The sequence below is a fragment of the Cimex lectularius genome, unplaced genomic scaffold, assembly GCF_000648675.2.
Source record: "Cimex lectularius strain Harlan isolate CLEC.00 unplaced genomic scaffold, Clec_2.1 scaffold23, whole genome shotgun sequence".
NCBI lineage: Eukaryota > Metazoa > Arthropoda > Insecta > Hemiptera > Cimicidae > Cimex > Cimex lectularius.
This window is the reverse complement of record NW_019392690.1, coordinates 1,672,510-1,694,931: the sequence shown is the minus strand read 5'-3', so window position 1 is coordinate 1,694,931 and position 22,422 is coordinate 1,672,510. Positions and strand designations below refer to the sequence as shown.

At 33.7% G+C, this 22,422-nt stretch overlaps 1 protein-coding gene across 1 annotated transcript in view; it reads right to left on the bottom strand.

Annotated features, from left to right (window-relative positions):
* Positions 1–22,422, bottom strand: part of LOC106661441 (probable 3',5'-cyclic phosphodiesterase pde-5) — a 257,518-nt gene that overhangs the window by 209,172 nt on the left and 25,924 nt on the right. Inside the window, exon 2 of the mRNA XM_024225891.1 lies at positions 20,092–20,130. The gene's annotated coding sequence lies outside the window, so the exon portion shown is untranslated. The remainder of the gene's footprint in view (positions 1–20,091; positions 20,131–22,422) is intronic.

Genomic DNA, 22,422 nt, shown 5'->3' with positions numbered 1-22,422 from the left:
GTACGAGGGTAAACCAATGTCGCCCTTGTAAACAAACCCTCCCGATTCGGCGGAAAAAAATCTGGTATTTCTGTTTTCACCCTCGGGTCAAAAGCCTTTTTCTCTGTTGAATTCTTCTGTAATAAAAGCTTCCTTCTGTGCCACGTACCATTTCCTACCCGGCCAAATAAAACCTTCCATAAAGCAAACTTTTCCAGGCCAAAAATAAAGTTTGCCTTTTACCGTTTAACATCCTGTGAATATATGAATACTTTAAAAAAAAATATCTATAAATAAATTCGACAAACTCAACTTAATTATAGAATATATTGAAAGAACAATTCGTAAATTTTACAATATAATATTCATCACGCTGTATAACCAATCCGATAACAACCGAGAAACCTTAATGAAAAAGCTAAAATATAAGCTTTCATTCATCAAAAAAAGTTTCTAACTTTACAGATCTACTTTGAAGATGAGGCGTTTAATTAAACGATAAAAGAATCCGACTAATATTGACCCTACAAAGGGCCACGATTAATGTAGGTAACAATACTTTTAATTAAAAGACAAACGAGATCATTAGACTTTAACAAAGTGATACTTGAACGGGTCATAAACATTTTTTTAAATTTTTGTTTAAACTTCAATTTATTAAAAAAAATTAATTAAAATAACATGGCAATTTTTTTTTTCAAAAGAATGAAAAAAAAGAGCTTAACATGAATCATGGCGAAGTACCGACGAGAATATTGGGTTGCCTGAAAAGTAATGCAGATTTTAATGTTTTCTTTCGATTACCCCTCTATATAATAAACTGTTTAGTTTGATAAATTATTATTTTGCCAACACTTTTTAATCCTCTTCTAAACAAAAATGTTAGTTTACCTCTGTAGCATGACCTAACTTGAGATTATTCCAGTCTTTACTAAGATGTCAACTCGTGATTTTCGCGTAATTTCATTTTATGAGTTTAAACTCGGTCGGAAGGGTGCCCAGACGGCCAGAAACATTAATGGTCTGGGACGATTGCTATGAGAGGAAAAGTACCGTTCAGAGGTGTTTTAAAAAATATCGCGAGGGAGATTTTAGCCTTGAAGACAAAGAAGGTAGTGGAAGGATTTCTTTCCTAGATGATGATGTTCTGCGAGTTTTCGTCGAGGAAAATCCCAGAACAGCTGTTCTAGAACTTGCAGAGAATCTTTTAATTAGCAAATAGACCGTCGCTGACCACATTCAAGGCAATAGGAAAGGTGAAAAAGCTCGAAAATTGGGTTCGTCATGAAGTAAACGACCGCCAAAAAAATCATCGTTTGTGAAATTTGTGCAACACTGCCGAAAAAGAAACGAATCTTTTCGGATAGAATTGTTACTTTTGATGAAAAGTGGATTATCTACGATACAGCAGACGTTCTGAATAGTGTCAAAGGAAAAGCAGCACATCATTTTCCAAAGGCTGCCAACATCAAAAAAAGGTGATGGTGACTCTTTGGTGGGCTTCATTTGGGTTATTTAATACGGCTTCTTGAATCCTGCCGAAGCAATCAATGCCGAAATGTATGATGAAAAATTGAAGCAATGCACCTGAAATTGGCACTATTGAAGCCTTCATTGGTCAATCGAAAAACGCCCATTCTGTTGCTCGGCCCCATGTCTCACATGTGACAACACGATAACTGTTGGACCGGACAGTTTTACAACATAAAAAATTTATTGATCAAAAATCGTTAAAAAATGCATTTACGGAATTTGTTAATAATAAAGACTCAAAATTATATTCAGAGGGCGTGGAGAAGTTGCGATGGAGAAGAAATGATGGAGGGTGCTTTAATTTTTAAAAAATGTTTAAGATCATTTATTTAATTGTTTTTATTTTATAACCATTAACCTGCCTCATTTTCAGGACAACCATAACATACAGCGAAAGGAAAAGTTTGTCGATTGTCCCCCCAACTCCTGTATCTTTACCTCCGTCGTCGTCAATAGACAGGCTCAAATGGACATCGCACATTATTATTGTTTCAAACATCTGTAACTTCGTGATTAACAATGATAAATTAATACGACCAATGATAATTTTTCCATTGTTTTCATTTATAAATTAGGCTGGTATCTTAGAAGATTTCTTCTTAAATAAATTTAGAATAACTACATTAAAGCATGGGCGGTATGGACATGTAGCTGCCCCTTTGGACGCGTGCAATCCTGGGAGGATGCACTGACTTTCGATATGTTGTGGGCTCTTAGACATTTTAGGTGGATCCTCTCGTCGTGTTTTTATTCAAAAGATACGCTGAGTTGGTGCGTCTCGAAACGGTAGCGGTTGTCTCGGTACCCTGGACACGTCGGGCTGGAGGGCAACGAACGTACAGACGATGCAGGGAAAGCCGGTACGGATCACACTTCAGACCTTACTATCGCTGATGCCAAACGAGCAATAAAGAATATGGTAATGAAAAAGTGGCAGCTTGGTCTCAGATGCTCTTGCACGTCAAGACTCCCCCTGACAGTCTAAATCGCCCAAGAAAGTACCACCCTAACTAGACAAAGAATTTACCATACGCAGTTGACAGACAGACACTTACTTTTAGGCCAGCATGTACCCCACTTAATTAAATTGTGTCATTCCTTGGCACTATATAGAGAACAAGTGCCACCCAAAATGGCAATAATGCTCGAGTACGGCACGAATCTTTGGGCCTATTCCGATTTCTGGAGGAAATTGAAGTAATTTTGTATTTATAGATCTTTTGATTGCTGGTAATTTCAATATAGTATGTATATTAAGTTTGGTGTCAGATTTTTTTAACGTGTCGTGAGAATATATGTGTGTCATACTATGACGATGGCGGGATATCAAATAGCAAATCGACTCTCAATTAGACTGGTGGGGTATGTATAGTTATGTGGAAAGGGACCTTAGATTGAAAAGAATAAGAGTATATTACACTACATCACCCTATTTGAGTGATAGGTAAATAAAAAAGAAGTATTTAAGAATGAACGAGAGAGTGAGCGTGTTTAGGTTAAAACTGCATTCGTTGGGGCTGAAATGACCATGTTGTCGATAGCCCCTTGAGCCTAACTTCGGAAGTGGTACGGATTAGATAATGGTCTATTATCATGGAACACCAAAACACCGAGGTGGCTGATTCATATTCAAATATGTTATAGACTCGGCTCTGTGTATATATGTACACAAGTGCATTGTTTAGGCCAGGAAATATTTTCTTTTGTTATCTACAAACTGCGTGGTAATGTCGTTTTCAGAAGCATCTTGTTTATTTCCTTCCATATTCCCAATTTGTCCCTCATGTCCCTTTTCTCACCTTTTTAATCAGTATAAAGTAAGCCTCCTACGCTTCTCTCTTCACACTTTTCTCTCGATTCTCTCGAGTTAATATCAAAATGTGTAAAAGCTCCCTAAAAACGGTCTTTTCTCCCATATCCAGAATCAACTGTGGGCTTTCACGATCGGGAGCTGGTGGACTCGCCTACTCGCAGAGTTTATCGTTATTTTTTATTTACTTTTTTATGCATTTTTATTTGCCTAAAAAGGGAGTCCGATCAACATGACTATATGGGCAGATTGTCCTATATAAAAATAATAACTAGTGGTTATAACTGGGTTTTGTAAATAATATGAATAAAAATTAAATTGATATTCTGTTCATTTAGTCAGCTGTGTTAATTTAGTCGGCTGTAGTAATTTAGTCAGCAGTGTTTATTTAGTCAGCTGTAGTAATTTAGTCAGCTGTGATAATTTAATCAATCACGTTAATTTAATTAGCAGTTATCTAACATAACAGCCGGATAATGGTTAGAAGAGAATGCAGTATTGAGAATTCTTAATTTTATTAAGGATTAACGTGTAAGCAATTTTTGTGGATATAAATTCTGTATTTTTCCGTGTTTATCATATAGGTAGTTACTATATAATCGTGTGTATTGGTATTATTTTTTCGAGTAATCAAATTATTTTATACAAAAATACATGTACAAATAAATTCACATATACGGAAACTTACTAACTAATGTATGTAACAAATAAGCCTTAAAACAGTGAATGTACATGAGGATTTCGTGTGATGCTTACAGTATGTTTTTCTCGCTTTCGAAGACTATTTTAATTTCTCTGGTGAATCTTTTATAACTATATTGTTTTCTTATGCGTAGTGTTTTCTTTATTTTTTCTTAATAAAAAGCAACCGAGTTCCACTTAAGTAAAGTACTTAGAACAACTCTTTTCACACTCTCATTCGTCCAGTAAGGTAATATTCGAGTAAGGATAATCCAAGGATGATCCTTTGCACGGAGGAAATTGCTTTCTCCTTTCGCACTAGAACAGCAATGAGCCTGCCGTCCTCTTTTGGGGTTGTGGAGTTATGAAGCGGAATAAAATTATTGCTTGGTTACTCTACAATCAGAGTTCTTAATGAAAGACGAGTTGATGTAAGGATGTTTGCTGCAGTATTTGGAAATTTAAGCAACGACGCATAATTCAACGCCGTCAAACAATATTAATTTCGGATCCTTTGATGCAAAGAGGCCGTGTAACTTTATCTGGTATACCGAGGGAAATACGAGGTCCGACGTCTACCTGGGTGTAGCCCCTTACAGCTGAATTTCGTATTTAGGCCAATATGTTTAGCTCTCTTTATTAAAGTGGTAGTAGAAGGCTCAAAATTCCCACACGAGATAACTTAACGGAAGACAAAAAACTTTACTTAGACCATTTTGGACATACAAAGCAAAACTTCCCGTTTAGAAGTTCCAACAAACAAAAAACGACTAATCAATCATCACCCTGACATTGCATGTACCCACTCATGCAATATTGTTTATTGAACTGTTATACTCTTAAATGATTTCGTCTTATATTGTTTGCAACCACCGGTTTAGGTGGGAACGCTTTATTTACATAACATATAAAATTATGAACATGTCTACTTTTTCCTGACATTAATTAATTAATTTTCCTGGCTTGTTTTCTTTCAGGTGTTTTGTAAGGGCTAATCAATTTCAAAATCGAGCTCTTTCTTGTATACACATAATTGTTTATTTCTCTTGATTATTTGCTCCTGTTGAGATTATATATGAAAAGATCGACTGGAACTTGCCACTTATCATTCAAGTTAGAAAGACTTTTACTTCTTCTATAATAAATGTGAGCTCGGAAAACTTAGGACGATTTGATTGACAAGATGCAGTGCGCAAAATTTAACCACGGTAGTTGAATTCTTGGTAAACAACAAGACGGGCCGATGTTTTCAATTTTTCCCAATTGAGTCACGGCGTAGTACAATTTTCAGTTGTCCTTGTATTGGAAAATTTGACGTAATTGCTATTTTGAACTTTTCGTAATAAATTATTTAACTTCTTGGCGTCACAGGCTATGATGTGTTTTTTTATTGATCACCCCGGATTATAATGGGTTTTCTGCGTGAAGCGTGTTTTACGGAAATTAAATTAAATAACAACACTTTCTTGGGGAGACGTGATTTTACACAGATTCCATAAAATATTTAATTTTACGTTGTTATTTTTATAAAATTATTTCATTACTCTAAAAAGAATACAAATACATAAGATTACATAATAATAACTGGATATAAAGATTGACAGAATAATACATACCTAAAAAATAATTCACTTACACATTGTTAATACTTAATAATATAGCTGACTAAATTAATACCGGTAACCGTATTGATTTTTGCATACATGTTTGTATTATAATTATATGGAATTTATGCTGTTTTGTAAGACATTCTGCCGATTATGATAAGAACCATACTACGAAGAGGGATATGTTTCGTTAAGTGGGTTGATTTTGGCAATGTTTTGGCCTTTTGAATTTTCCAATGTTATTTGTAAAAATTAGTCTTTAATGAGTAAATAAAGATGGAGAAAATTCGTAATACATACCTAAAAATATAATTAATGTACACGTTGTTAATAGTTACTAAAAATCAAGACTTCTCAATTCTGTAACTTCCAAATCTTATACAGCTGACTTAATAACACAGATGACTAAATTAACACAGCTGACTAAATTAATACACCTGACTAAATTAACTAAGGCAGCGTTATTTACAAACGTATACGAACTTAATTATATATTTGATTATGTATGTGTTGTATGTTTTCTAAATCATTCTGTTACTAAAAACGTTAAATAATCATGAATGAAACATCCATTTCAACATAATTTGCCATACATTATAAATAGTACAACAGTTTCTTGTTTTATCGATTGTTTATCTGTTGTTATTTTTATTGTTTTTTGTGTGATAACATTATCAATAGGATGTTGAAACGGAAGTGTTTTTATTTACAGGAAAACTATCCAATATAAAAGTTCTTTTGAAAACAAGCCAGCGTTTAATTATTTTTGCAATATCCAATCAAGCTAATCGCTGTCTGGGGGAATGCGTGATTCCTAGACTATTACCTGATTAAATTAAACGGAAAAGGTATAATAAGGGGATATATTGTAATATACATATTTCATGTAACTATGTAATCGTACATGTTTCGAAATGATTTTCTTGATTGACCAAAAATTATTTGAGTCACTGTTATTTCTATTCAGTATCTATAAATTTGTTAATTAAATAATAACACGATAGACTGGCGATGGTTTCAATTTTTACAAAAACCTGAGTATAACGGTTCAATGGGATCGACAAATTTGAAAGTTGCGAAACGAGCCTTGAAAGAACAAGGTTCAAGGTAGAGTCGTCCTGGGAGTACCGGAAAAAGCTCTATTCGCATCTATATGAGTTCCGTGTACTATAAAATAATTAACTTTTTAAATGTCGACAAGTCAGTGGAGTAAAATGATACCAGAAATGTAGAGAGGTTATAAAATGGAATCATGACAATTTAAAGTCAACATTACCTTTTCAAGCAAACATGCAATATTCAAAACTGTCAACGTTATCATTTAAAAGTATAATAAGGAAAATGTAATTTTGTAATGTAAGTATACAGATCCAGTCCTTTAAACGATATAATAATTTATTTTTTATATAATTCCAGGTTCCAGCTTCCACTGATGATACAATGTAAACATATAAATGTTATAAAATATAACTTTTTTTCGAAAATGAATATTACAACATTTCGTTGTGCTGTCAATAAAACCTAGACGTACAAATGCTCTTATTAATTAAGTGATGATTGTTTCTGTTGTAATTTATATATAAAAATTGTATAGCTTTTTCCATCAAATTAACCGTTCGAATTAACCTGTTTTAAAATATACATTATCCCTTTTAACTACAAATTGACCCTTTTTAAATTCAAACCAACTTGTTTTTTAAAGCAATTTGAAAAACCTAGGAGATGGTATGAAATATACGCATGTAAAGTAAAATTTATGCGTATTTGAATGTTTATTTGTGGTATAAAATAATTTGAGACGGTGTAGTTAACGGTATTAAATGTCGAAGCCTGCTGTTGTATCTGTTGATGGAATTGAGAAATGGCTTTTTGAATATTTTTTATTATTATTATTTCTTGCTTCTACTTTTACTTCTTTTTTCTGGGGAAAAATTGGCCATATCTGAACATTCTTTTTGGTGCATTTACCGAGGACATGACTCGTCGCCTCTAGTGTCGGCTCCAAAATCTTCATTTTCGTTCGTTTTTTGTTCAGGAAATTCAAACTTCAGTGCAATCGTGCAACAAGAGTTAAAAGTTAAATATAAAACAAATTATTCTTCCATTAATTCGAGAATTATCGAAGTATTTTATAATATAAAATACATATTTTATGAACCAATTATTTTCTATTTTAAAAATCTCATATTAATAGAAGAATCATTGGTGTTTATGTCACTTTAACTCAAGTTTAAAAAAAAAGGAATCCTTTATTTTTATGTTTAATTTTATATAACTTTTAATTTTAATTAATTTTCAAATGATCTTCCAAAAGAACCCAATTGTTTTATATTTAAAAAATTCCCACTTTTCACGATTCTTACTTTACATGCTTATATTTCAGACAATCTTCTAAGTTTTTTAACACTTTAAAAAAAGTTCATTTTAAGTTAAAAAGGGCTAATTTGATGGAACAAAGGTCCATTTGTTAGCCCTGAAGAAACACATGTATAGGCCGAAAGCTTAGCTATTGATAAATATCTCAGAGATGACTAACCACTGCCAATCCTAAATCTAAAATAATTAACCTCGTACAGTAATGTGACAGGACTAAAAACATTCAAACAAAAATGAAGTCTTACTCGAAGCCACCAGTTAATTTAATAACTCTGTTTTGTTTCAAACTTTGGCCACTCTAAAAAGCCGGCAAGTCCAAACAATGGGACGGAAGTTGAAAATGATCAAAAAGTTAACCCACAACTGTGTACCTCGGCATTCAAACGGAATTCACCCGACATCGAGCGTGTTTAGTTAAGATCTCAAGTTTGTAAGATTTACGCCTCCGGAGTTGAGACGATCGGAATTCGCCCGGTCGTTAATGAAAGGCGGCTCATGCCGGATCAATTGCTCCACCAGTAATTCGAAAATAACATTTTATCACTTTATTAAGTGCGTTCGAGGAAAAACACTAGCGAGAACTAATATTAAATATTAATACGAAAACAATAAAGATTAGCTATTTAAGCCGCTCATTTTTCATAAATCCGTATAGTATTACTATTTCTCCGTCAATTTCAGCTTTTGTAATTGATCTAATTACTTAATAAATTGCCGGTAGGCCGTAGAATCACCCACCCCGGGTGTTGGCAGATCGGAGTCAGACCTCCGTCTTATCCATCCGGTCTCCGAGGTCGGACTCCAACGGCTATCCAACAGGTAGGTAGGTCATTTCAGCCCCCAATGCGATCAGTTCCTATACCCAAACCAACTCACTCTTAAATACATTTTTTATATGTATATACCATTCACTCAGGGTGATAGAGTACTTGATATTCCTCAACCACCTTTTAACCTTATTATCTCTTAGAGCCGACAACGCCCTCAGAGAGTCAATTGACACGAGGTAGGATAAATTTTCCCCCGATTTTACGAGTCCAATGGCGTGCCACATCGCATATAGCTCTTCGATATTCACACCACCCACCCATACGATAATGTAGTTATTCTAAATTTATTTAATAAGAAAAATAATAACATTTTAAAGGTTTGTAAGAACTATTTATGTTTTAGTGGTCAATTGACCAAGTTACTTCAGTCGATTAATTATTCTTTTTATGTAAAGTCTTGGTTAAGTTAAAAAAGTCACTGTCACGAGCGGGATTCGAACCCACGACCTTCGGCTAAATATGTCGCTGCTCTACCACTTGAGCTATCGTGACTTCGATCCTGCCGAACACCAACTCTCCATCTCAACCTACAACCTTCGACTTTTCCCTCTTTTTGCCATTTTCGAATGTCGTGTAATCAAGACTCGATTCTCAGCGACTTATGAAGTGGCCACGGGGAGCTGTTAGTAAAGTGATAAACTTTACTTATAAATATTAACCCATTTAGGTTTTAGTGGTCAATTGACCAAGTTACTTCATTCAGTTAATAATTATATTTATGTAAGTCTTGGTTGAGATAAAAAAAAAGTTTGTAAGAACCTCGAACTGAGAAGCCAGCCTTCATTTCTTTTTTACTGTCGTTATTTATTTTCAGTCATAATAAATTAATTCAAGTAACAATAATATTAACGAAGATTGTAGTAAATAATTGTAAGTTGGTAGTAGTTAAACTAATATGATAAGGATGTTAATAGTAAAAATAATATAACATGGGAAAACAATCTTTTCTAATATATCTCATCCTTTTAGGCAATGAACTAATCCGGAAATAAGAGAAAATCTTTCACTGCAATAAATATTGACGATTCTGTTACGTTACAATGATGTCGGTAAAAACAACACCTCCCCACAATCCTGAAAATAGCAGCCTTTAATCTTTCCAGCTGTGCTAAGTATAGAGGGGAGGGTCATAAGAAAGGACCTCTTTCCGATCCGTTCAGATGCACTCTTGCTTTACGAGCTTTTAAAAAGCACTTTGGTATTTTTCAAGATATTTCATAAACTTGACGATAAAATGGCCCCAATTATCTAATACATCGATTACATTACATTTGTGACAAAGAATCATTGATTGAAATTGTACGCAAGTAAGTTTGTGAAAAACGAAGAAAGTTTAAAAAACTGTTTTATAAAAAAAATCTCTACTGATTTAAGTGCCTAACAGATAATAGTTTAATGGAAATAACTTGAGATAACGGAGAAAGTATAAATAGATGGATGAAAACAGTTTAAGAAAGATGGAAGTGATTTATTATTCACACGTGTGTGTAAGTGTAGTTGGTATCTCTTGTTTCCTCTAGATTTTGAGGGTTTTTTTACTCAAACTTTGAGAATTAAGTCGCCATAGCTAATTATTTAAGAATGGGCTTCGCCACGCTTTGAACCTATAATACTTTATCATCAGGGACTAAATGAACAAATTGGTTAATTAAATTGAATATTAAACGATAATGTCACGATGTTACTTACATTTATTCTACTATTATTCTTAATTATTAAAATAATGCCGTCCATTTTGAGCTATCTTCAGTTAAGTTATATAAATATAAAAATTTATTTATTAGCTCTTATTAGCTTTCTCAGTCATGTTACCCCTTTTTTAACTTCAAATTAAATTTTTTTTACAGCAAATTATTTTAAAATTCAAATTAACCAATTAACCAACCAACCAATCAAATTCAAATTTTTAATTTCATATTAACTCGTTTTTAACTTCATATTAACTGTGTTTAACTTCAAACTAACCCTTTTTAACTTCAAGTTAACCTCTTTTAAATTCCACATTAACCCTTTTTAACTTCAAATTAACCTATTTTAATTTCCATTAACCCTGTTTTAACTTCAATTTAATTCTTTTTCGCTTCAAATTAATCGTTTTTACTTCAAATTAACCATTTTTATTTCAAACTAACCCATTTTTTACTTCAAATAAAGTTTTGTAGTTCCAATTTTTCATATATTATTTTAAAGATCAATTAATTTATATTTAACAGTTTACTTATTTTTTAATTCAACTTTATATCACTTTATCTCAAATAAAAAAGAATCTCCTATTTTTATATATAATTTTAAATAATTTTCATATGACCATTTCGCAAATTCGCAAATATACAGTAATTTTACTGTATATGTTTATTTCATTCGATTTCCAACGTTTTTTTAATGTTTTAAAGAAAAGTTTAAGTTTAATTTGACAGAAAAAGCTATACAAAATAAGATGCTGATGAGGAGAAAAAAACATCGGACAGACAAGATAAATACATAAAATGTAGCATCACGACGAAAAAAAAACGAGAAACTCACTTAACACACAACCAATGAACACATCACAATCAACACAAAGTAACAGCTGCTAAACGGAACCCCGACCTGCACTGACGACGGCGAGAAGGCGAAACGCGTCTGACAAACCAGAGTATCTACGATAGGCAAACTAAAATGTCCAACCGTTTTTTTTTTTTTTTTTTCTATATAGGCAATAATTTTTTAAAAGTTATAACTAAGCATTTCTTGATTAAATGCCGTTCAACTTCATAGAGATATTTTAGATATTTTAAAATTCTGAACCAACTCTACAAAACCGGACTAGTGGGAAACATTCATCACTTGTTGCATATAAAAGTACCGTTGAAAATCAAAGATTACCTTCAAATTACCATTAAAAGACAAAAATAAAATTTGACGTGCTGTAATACGTCTATCGTTTATCACGAAGCGCCTGGATATTTCATTTAGCCTAAGCTCCACATTCGGATCTGTTTACAACTGTAACGTATGCAATGTTTACCATTTTAATTTAGAATCGAAAAGAGAAAAATAAACAATTGTTGAATAGGAAGCGTGATAACTCGTTGCAACGGATAAATCAAGTGTGACATTGACCCACAAGGCCGTCCATTCAAACTCCACTCAAATGTAATTGAACGAATAATTTCCGCAGTAGATATTGCGATTAAAAAGCGATAAATTCGATCATCAATTTTTTAACTAATATCCTAGTTCTTGTGCCGTAAATACAAAATAAAAAGCGAGGAACTAGTTTTTATTCTTTTATACAGTTTGAAAATCAAACAATGTCAAAACCTTTTGTATAAAAATTGATGAAAATCATAAACTCTTAAATATTAAATTACACAGTAATTTCATCTTCAGTTCTCTTTGCTAGTGCAATGGTTCGAAGAATTTTGGACTGGAGTTAGTGAATTCTTCCGAGGTTGGTTGAACCACGCAGTTCAATTACGTACGGGTGTTCTAGTCAGCATTTCGATCTATTTTCAAGTCTTAAAATGTCGATCTAAGTAAATCTTTTATATTGCATGGCATTAGCTGTTGGGAGAGGAACGGAAATGTAATAAATTGAGTACATGATGATACAGTCCAGGAGGGTTATTTGCTAACATTTTGTTTCGTTGAGACTGATCTAACATTTTTTACCCATTCTTCCAAATAGGTTAGATGGTCCTGGAGGTTTCTTAAGGCCACTAATTGGTCTGGGTTTGCTGCTGGGATGGCAGTATCGGGCTTGATAATAATGGCTGTAGTGTATACCGAATAGAGAATGGAATCATTGGTACTGCCTCACTGAACACCAGCAGAGTAGATAGACGAGAAGGATATTCCGATTCATACTTGAAAGTACCTACAGGCAATTTCCCTTTGGTTTTATTGAGTCTGATCGTACCAACTAGGAAACATTTTTCCAAATAGAGGAGCTAGTTATGGAAGATTATATATTGGTTGCTTGGCTACTGGTGTAACAAACTTTGCCAGTAAATTCAACATTCAAAAAGAAACAAAAAGTTCTAATTAACTATGGTCCGAATCTCAACAGTTTCGGAGTTCCTTCAACCACGTTTTTTTCTTTTCCTTCATTAATTTCTTCATATTTGAAAAAAGTAATTAAAAAAGCAATTGCAATACTAAAAAGGATATTAAATGGAGTACGTTTTCTGAAATTTTCCGGACTATAGGTTTGGAAATAGTAGTTTAAAATCACCATAGTAAGTTTTTCAAGTTTGAAAAAAAAATTTCAAAGTTCTCGCTACAATAACGCTTATTTCACGAAGGTTTACAAGTTTAGATTTGATCACATCTTATTGGAAATTTAACGTAGTTTTCAATGTTATCAATAGAGTTGTCAAAAACCTTTAAGTTTTGGAGTTAAGCAAGGTCGTGAAATCTTAAAAAATCAGAAAGAGTGGAATAACTCCGAAACTGCTGAGATTCAGCCCATATTTAATTAGGACTTTTTGGTTTCATTTTAAATGTAAATCCTACTTTTTTTTTTGGGGGGGGGGTTATTGGTCATTAAGCCTTGAGTCTTTACAAGGCAACGGTGCAGCAGAGCGAAGTCCCTGCAAACCCCGGCGCCGTGGCAGCCCCAGGCATAGAAACAACGGAACGGCACGGATCTCTCGCAACTGATGTTTTTAATATTAATATTGGGCGCAGGGCTTTATCGAGAATGGGTCGGTGTCTACCCACCAACGACACCTCCACCTAGCTCGCTGGAGATTCCTTTTTTGATTATTGGATTATTAGGATTATATATTTGTTAAATATAACAAAGTTCAGAACAAATAGGCCAGAAAATTTTACAACTGTTCTCATATATACACGTAAGTAAAAAAAAGTAGTAGCGAGTTGTTTTGTCGTGTTCATTGTAAAACAAATAGAACCGACTCAGAAGATTGAGAGAGGAGCAAAAGGTGTCCATTTCTCTCTGGCGGTAAGGCAAGATTATGTCAATGACTGTGACCTCTGGTTTTACTATCCCCGAACTGGCGGCCTGTTTTGCGAGTATTATTGCATTTATTATTCTTACGGGCTTTTACCCATATCAAGAAGGAGTCCATACCCTTGTTGTTTATTTCCATTAAATTCTGCCTAATTGTTGTGATAAGTGGATCCCTAATATGACTCCCTCTAACCACTGTCTGAACACTGAGACTGTCCGACAGGACGTTTGACTGGGGTTTTTTTGTTATGTAGTTGAGCTATTTGGATTTAAAAAATCGACAAGATTGAGCCTAAGGCCTAATAAGTTGTAATATTATTTTAAAATGTGTTTTTTGAAAATTAATGTGGATTTTGTTTAGCAATAACAAATGAAATATGAGAACATATGATTTTTTAAACTCTTTAATTCACAAATTGATGCTAGAAACGAAATAACTCAAGAGATTTCTCAAAAACAACGTAAGTTTATAAGTATTATATTTTAAAATGAAAAGGACTATGTCGGTGATAGTGGCGATGGTCTGTTTGTCCGTAACCGCGGTTTTCTCGTCGACGTTGCGCGGGCAGATCCACATCCTATTCGCTCCGAGTTCCTACCTTTTTCTCGGAAAAGAGCCCCTCCGTTTAAGCTGTTTGGAAAGCGCGATTCCTCTTTTCATGGGTAAAAGGTTCGAGTCGAGAGCTTGGTCCGGCCTGACGCTGAAGCACCCGTTCGACTTATCACAAAGCGTCGTACTCCTCCACATCCCGGGCGTCTCCTCATTCCACGTGGAGAGCCTCCGTTCCTATCCGCTGATCTGGGACGAATCCGTCGACACGATCATGTACAGGACGATGTACGACGACGACGCGAAAGTGGTTTATCTCGACGAAAAAGAGTCCGTTAGGAAGACGTACGACGTGGAAATCGGCTCCGATACCGGACTCTCCCCGCCCGAATTCATCGGCACTGCGGTCAACAGTTACGAATCTTTTTTAGAACAGCTGGAACTTTTAGGCAAAATCGGCCACAAGCTTTCGGAAGACGAGAGAAGAGGGCAGATTCACTGGATCGCATTCACCGGTTACCAATTCATTGACCGGATGCATCTTAGAGACCGTGGTCCGGCTGTTAGACATCTGAAATGGATGCTAAGAAATATGACGGAATCCTTGGAAGCGAACAAGAACGTACGCTACCTTTTCGCCATCGTCAATTATCCCTTCGACGGCGCAGTACGGAGGAAAAGAGAAGATCCACCCGCGGATCTATCGACCGCCGAAACGCCGGTCACTACAGACAACGCCACCGCCTCCAACACGACAGTCTCTGGAGGCGCTTACGGACCACCAATGTTCAACCTCGTCTTCTGGAGTTTTTTGACTTGGTTTTTAGTGCTGTACGGCCTCTGCATCGCGTTTTGGAACATGAACCCAGGATCACAGCACAGCTTTTACCGAATGACGGATATGAAAATGAAAATAGAATAATAAATAATTGTCTTTAAAGTATGAGCGATAGCTCCTAATAAAAATTGATGCGTTAAAACAGCGTTTAAATCATTTAAACATATATTTTTTCCGTTTATTCAAACATCTTCCGCTTTTGATTATCTACATGTGTTTCTTAATCGTATTTATAAAATATGTTGACTAAATAATTATCGAAATATTTCACGTAAGTTTACAACATGCTGAAAATGGAATGAAACCCTTTTATACAAAACTAATTCTAAATCCATAGAACCGATCCGTAAAAATTTTTTAAGAGGCTTTGAACACTTGCTTAAACAGAATGGCATAAACTTGGCTTCTTTAAATAAAGCATGACCTCTCACTCTCACTCTCACTCTCTCTCTCTCTCTCTCTCTCTCTCTCTCTCTCTCTCTCTCTCAAAATATCTAGAAAAACTTTATAAAACTAAGGAAATATCAAGTCTGTAGTTTGAGAAAGTTTGGACACGTCTAACATTTTTCGACCTAGTACCACCAACAAAAATTTTTATTGGCGTTGCCACGTCAGTAGCCTCTTCTTGTGAGTAAAGATTATAGTACACAAAATTAAAAACCTTTTCATAAACTGAACAAATGAGTGGAAGAATATGGCCGTTTCAGTGGTTTTGCAAACTTGATTTTATACTACGTTATTTCTTCTTTTTTTTTCTATTTTTTATGTAGTTAAGTTTATAGGACGTAAGTCATATCCAGTTTGGTTATGATAAATAGAAAAATATATAGTTGCGTTAAAGGCTAATTGACATGTAGCATATCAGAAGGTTTCAACACAGTGGATCACGTCCAAAATTTGAATTTTTTGTTTAAATTTATTTACATTACAGACAGAGACTGAACTACATCAGTTAAGATGATATTCGGGTGCTCACTTATGCATTGATACAATATCCCATATGCCTCTTTCAACACTTCCGCGACGTATTGTATGGTATATTTAAATCACGGGAAGTATAGAGTTCCAACTTTACTAAGGCGTCTTCATGATAATCCGCAGAACTCGATTTTAATGAATTTGGAGTCTTTTTAATTGAGAATTAAAACCCCAGAACAGGTGCATACTGCCAAATTGGACGGAGAAGTGATTTGTATAACCTTTTGTTGAAACGTTATTTTTGTATAGAAATAATTTGTTGATGGTTAAAGTGCCATCTCCAAGTTGTTTACCACAATTTTCCCCACCTAAACATTTTCTTTGATTTGTCCCAAAAGAAATTTACGGGCTATATTTGGACGAAATTTTTTGTCTCGGTTCTATCCCGCCTCGAGGAAAACATTTGCGCAACCAAAGTAATAAATATCAGCAAGGCGACACGGCCGGAAAACAAAAGATACAAATGTAAATATTACTATGATAATTATTATCATCAGCATTGTCCTGTCAAAACATTATATTTTCTTTTCAAAAGTTATTCGAAAAGCAAAACAAAACATTATATTTAAATGTTCGTAGTAATTATACCTCTAATAAGGTATTATAGTCTTGTGTACAAAAATATGTGTAAACCCTACTTCCTTCAAACACTAAAAGGACAATCCTAAAAGTAAGATAGATTGTATTTGTTCTGACAAGTTCAAATTTTAAAAGGACATAAACATGGATGTACCTGCTCGCATATGACCCAAATAATCACGATTTCTGAACATGAACAACTAGAAAAATTTGACTAAACCAGAATGCACACAATTATCATTAAACTGGAAAACAACCCTACTCTTACATATCCTTTATTTTTCAGGCAAGTCAGCCTAGATTACAAGTAACGTTAATCCATATAGTTAAATCCTTGCAAAAAATAAATATTTCGCATATACAACAGTTCTATGACAATTTAACAGGTAGAATGCCCAAATTGTTCATATTATAAATAATATTATGTAGTTAATTACCTCAATCTGGCCTAGTTGGAACCAGTAATTTTGATAGACCCCAGGATATACATTCTAAGTATAGACAAATTAACTATCGCATTTCGACTAGGCGGACCAGATAGCGGATTCAGATTCTTTCAGATTAAACAAAAGGTCCACACTCATAAACCACGCGCCATTGCCGTAAAAATATAATTTCCTTACATACCACCTCAGTTATCATTGGCATTAATTAGTAGACAAAAATGAAAAGGTAATTGAATCACATGTGCCATACATTAATTTCTTTTGTTATTTCAGAACTACATCACGTTACACAACCTTATAAATTAAACCACGCGTATAACAAAGTGACTTGATCAACTATGCAGGTTACCGATAACCTTAAGTAATGCTATGGTAATCAGTATTGACTGCCCTGAGAATATAGCAGTATTGCCAACTTACTTATATTTTTACAAATTTGTGCTGTGTATTCTGTGGTTTGTTGAGTATTTCTTTTTTTTTTATATATTTTTCAAAGTAGAAGTCAAAAAACAAAATTAAACGTAACATGCAAAGTCGTTTAATTAGTTTGTTACAGGTAGAACAAAATCACGTTACGACCTTACTAGTTACTGAAACAACAAACGTGTCTTGATCAACTAGGCAGGCTACATGAAACTTTATAAAACCAGTGGTGCCTACCTGAGATGGTAACTAGTACTAACTTACACAAAATATTACGATTTTATGACGACAGAGACATAACTGAGAGAGAAATAAAGATCATGTTGCCTTAACAAATTGATGAATCCATCATTGAATTGAATTTTTATTTCCTTTATAATTTATCTTAGGAATAAAACTATACATCTAACAATGTAACTTGATCACATATTCGGGCTGCACTTGACCTTAAGTAGTGTTATCGTATCCAGTGTAGCCTGTCGTGAGATGGTATTAATGTTACCAACCTAATTATGTATATTTATTTGCCTATTCAAAACGTTTTGAATTCGGCTTCGTATTCCATGAATCAAATGTAAACTTTACCTTTTTATAATAGCTTTAGAAAATTTTAATATTTATTAATTAGAACTGTTAAGCAGTCTAAACTAGTAACCCCCTTCTCAATACCCTAAAATCATTGGCCGTAAGCTCTCTTTAAATAATAGGATTAATTTATCGTTTGAAAATAATGGGCTGAAAAATATGCAAGCTAATTTTGCTAATGGTTGTGCCAATTTTCTTTGTTTACAAAAAAACTAGTGTGCTATAAAAGTTTTTAATCTAGTTTAAATGTGTTTTTTCTTGCATAAAATTTATGGATGTATTTATGTTATAAACTGTAATTTCATATTAGCTAAAATATTGTTATTGTGTTGAGATTATACGAATAACACGTACATACATGGCGTCAAATATGTTACGTTTGGATCAATGAAAATTTCTTTTATAATACAAAAATTTAAAAATAGATTTTCATACGAATATCAAACCATGTTAAACCATATTTTTTCCAAACCTTGCTTTATATGAGATGTGTTATCACAACTAATGTAAACATTTTCATGGACTTCTCCATCGATATAGAAAGGTTTCTGAACATGGTACAAGGCTGAATCATTTTACTGATAATTGAAATCACATAGTTCATTAAATGGTTGTGCTATAAACATAATCAGCTGCGACCTTTTATTTTTAATTCATTCAAATCTCATAATTTGTCTTCCTTAATTTGTGGCAATCATAAACAAATATTCTCATATTTTGACTGAAATGTTTAAATATAACAATTTATCTGCAGAGGAACGTTTCCTTTTGCCGTTAACCCATTCACATAAATTATCAAACTAAAAATAGTTGGAGAACTGATGGCCTGTTGCCATATTCTAAGAGGAGGTTTTCATTGCATATCAAATAAAGTGGGATGTCAAGTAGGTTTTCATTATCTTTTTATTTCTGTTGATACCCACATTCAAAAAAGAAAAGAAAAAAAATTAATGGTCAAAAATTCACAGACCACGGAGCATAATGTAGTAAAAATGTGTTTCATATAAGCTGGCGACACTGCTACCATCAAAGGGCAAGCAACACAACATAACGTTAAGTGTAGCCCGAATAGGTTAAGTTATTTTGTTAGACACTAAAGTTTATTTCTTCAAATTTTATGACGTGATTTCATTATCCTATAACAAAAAAGTGTAATGGGTATCAGGTGGGATTTAATTACTTTTTTATTTTTGTTGACGACCACTTTACAAAACAGAAAAACAAAACAAAATGGCCTTCCAATTCACTTTCCTCGCAAGTGTTAAAGTCAACAAAAATGCAAGTCAAGGAAATCTGAGAGGCATAATTATATTTAATTGTTATCTAAATATTTTGTAATGCAGCACAACTAAAGAATCCATATTTTAAGAATGATCTACTTTTCTCTCCCAGGGCTTAGATTAGACAACTCATAGACTACGCAGCATAACGTCGTAAAAAAAGTGTGTACGTTACAACACCGGTTACTATATCTACTAAGGTGAAGTGTACCCTGCATTGTTGATTAAATCACTTTGCTAGGGGATGTTTAACACTTACGTTACGTTACATAGCATGGTTTTTTTTTGTTTTTTTAATTCAATAACAAACTAATAAAATGTGGGATTGCAGGTGAGATATAATTACCTTTTTTATTTTTGTTGAAGACCACTTTACAAAACAGAAAAACAAAACAAAATTCTAATTCAATTTCCTAACTATTATTAAAGTTAATATAGATATTCAAGGATATAGATCACACATCCTCTCTCAAGATCGATACTTTTAAATGAACGAATCAACAATAAATCTATCACATAATCAATGTTTTATAGTAATCTGTGCGTAGTAAAACCTCTTGTATAAAATATTGAATTGGTTTAAGAATCTCCTCCATTGGTGAGAAATTTATAAAATATATAGTAATAATGAGTACTTACAACAAAGAAACGAAGTCCCTGAGGTACTCTGGCCCCCTTCTGTAACATAAAATTATGTATTAATTAATTATTTTGTTCAATATACTATAATTAAATTTATATTAACCAAGAAATCCCAATTCCTATTTCTTTTTCAATTTGTGATATCATCTAATAAACATTGAACATGGGGTTCAATTGTTCAAACAACGCTGGCTTTTAAGCCTAGCTTAACTGTCAGAGAATTTCGAATGGCACTTAAAAACCCTTCTACTGCAGGCTTTTACTAATTAACCAAACAATGGTCCAACAGATGAACGGAAACAGCATCATATTGCGATTATGGTATTGATCTTTGATGAGAGATTACGAGCGACAAAAAGATTTAAGCTGGTTGCTAATGTTGGATGAGATCAAAGGCATTGCAACACCAGATTTACACCCGACAAAGTAAGAGACAACCTGTGTTCGGTGGTCTATGAGTTGTTATCTATCAAAAACCCGAAATTCGGTTGTTCAAAATATCTGAAGAGAACGGTAAAAATTTCCAATGACGACCAAACTGAAGACAATATTTATAATAAAAATAACCCTCAAACAATTTTTACAAAAATATATAAATAATTATATAAATTAAAAAATAATTAAATGAATAAAAGTAATTACATGAAAAAAAAATTGAAACAATAACAATATTTGAATAAACTCTCTTAACCAGATTATCTCAGTGTTTAGAAAAGATAAATAATGGTGGAGTGAGTGTGTTGTTCAATCTTTTTAAAAAGATTGTTCCTACTCACAGTAACACTCTTACTGTGACTAGGAACCATCTTTTTATAAAGATATCTCACTGTTTTTGCAAAATAATCTAATATAGTCTAACGATTTTCCAGTTACCCAATTTGGTTTTCGAAACAAACATTACACTAGTCCACACAAAATTGCCTAGGGTGAGGGAATATATTACGCAATCTTTTGACGATAACAACGTTTGCATAGGCAGTTTTACGGACAAAGAAAAGTTTTTTCGATAAAGTTTGGCAATCACCTTCTCCTAGCTACAATTTCCCCCTGAATCTGATATTTTCCTATCGAACTAGCGAACATTCCGCTTCCTCCGGACCGATAGCGAAAAGATAGCATAACGTTGGAAAAAATCTGTTGAGCGATCAGTCGACAGTTGATAGAGAATTAAGGGAAGCAAAAGGGAGAGATATATACAGACTGAGAGAAAAAGTTATTATTGAGAGAGAGAAAGAGAGAGAGAGATACAGAGTGTGACAGCGAGCGGTAGAGAATTAAATACAAGGAAAGAAAGATATGAAAGACTATAAAAACAGAGTGTGAGAGGGGAAGAAGAGAAGAGAGAGAGTGGAAGGGATAAAGATAAAGAAGAGAGAGTATGAGGATAGAGAAGGAGTGAGAGGAAAAGAGAAAGAGGTAGAGACAAAGAGTGAGAGAAAGAAGGAAGAAAAAGAAGTGAGAGAGGGAAAAGAGGGAGAGATAAAGATAACAAAACGAGAGAAGAGAGAGGAGTGAGCGGAAGTCAGGGAGAGAGAGAGAGAGAGAGTATTAAAGAGTACTTTATACAGATGTGTGCCTATTTTCTAAATCTGGCGAGCAATCATTCATGACACAAAGTGAGGGTCTAAATACACTTATTAACCTATTAAACATGTGGAAATGTCTATAATAATTCATTTCATTTTTACGAGAGTGCGATATTTTATCTACACTCAGGAAAAATTTGTTCTGTCGGATTTCGACGGTAAATGATAACAAGCGCAATTAAAAATACTTTCATTATTTCTGGTCCGGAACACTGCCCTTGACACATTTATAACAAAAGATTTTTTGAGGATAAAAACAGGTAAAAATAGAATATCTCTTATTTTTGTAACACCGTTGATGACAAACAGTCCCCTCGTAACGAATATTTGTCTTGAAGTACGTGACAGGCTTGCTAAAAGCCCTTATTTTGCCTTTTCTCGGGGTCCAACTCATTTTTCGCTCGGAAGACTCATTCCGACTGTATAGACGTCAAGGAACAGGGCGACTTTTCCCCTAATAACAATTCTTTTACAAAGACCTTTTACAAAAACACCCATATGGATTGTACAAGCGGGTTGTCTGATAACACACAAGCCAGGGCGGCATCACCTACTAACAGTTATCTTATCGTTCAACCTACATTGGATTACCCTGTCAATTCAAAACCCGACTGACAATGACGGGTTCATATTTTTATTAAATTAAGTATTTTTGATTAAAATAAAATATAAAAATTAAATAAAATGCACTTGACAATTTCTTTAAAACGAATTATCAACCTTGAAAATTTTTGAATAATAG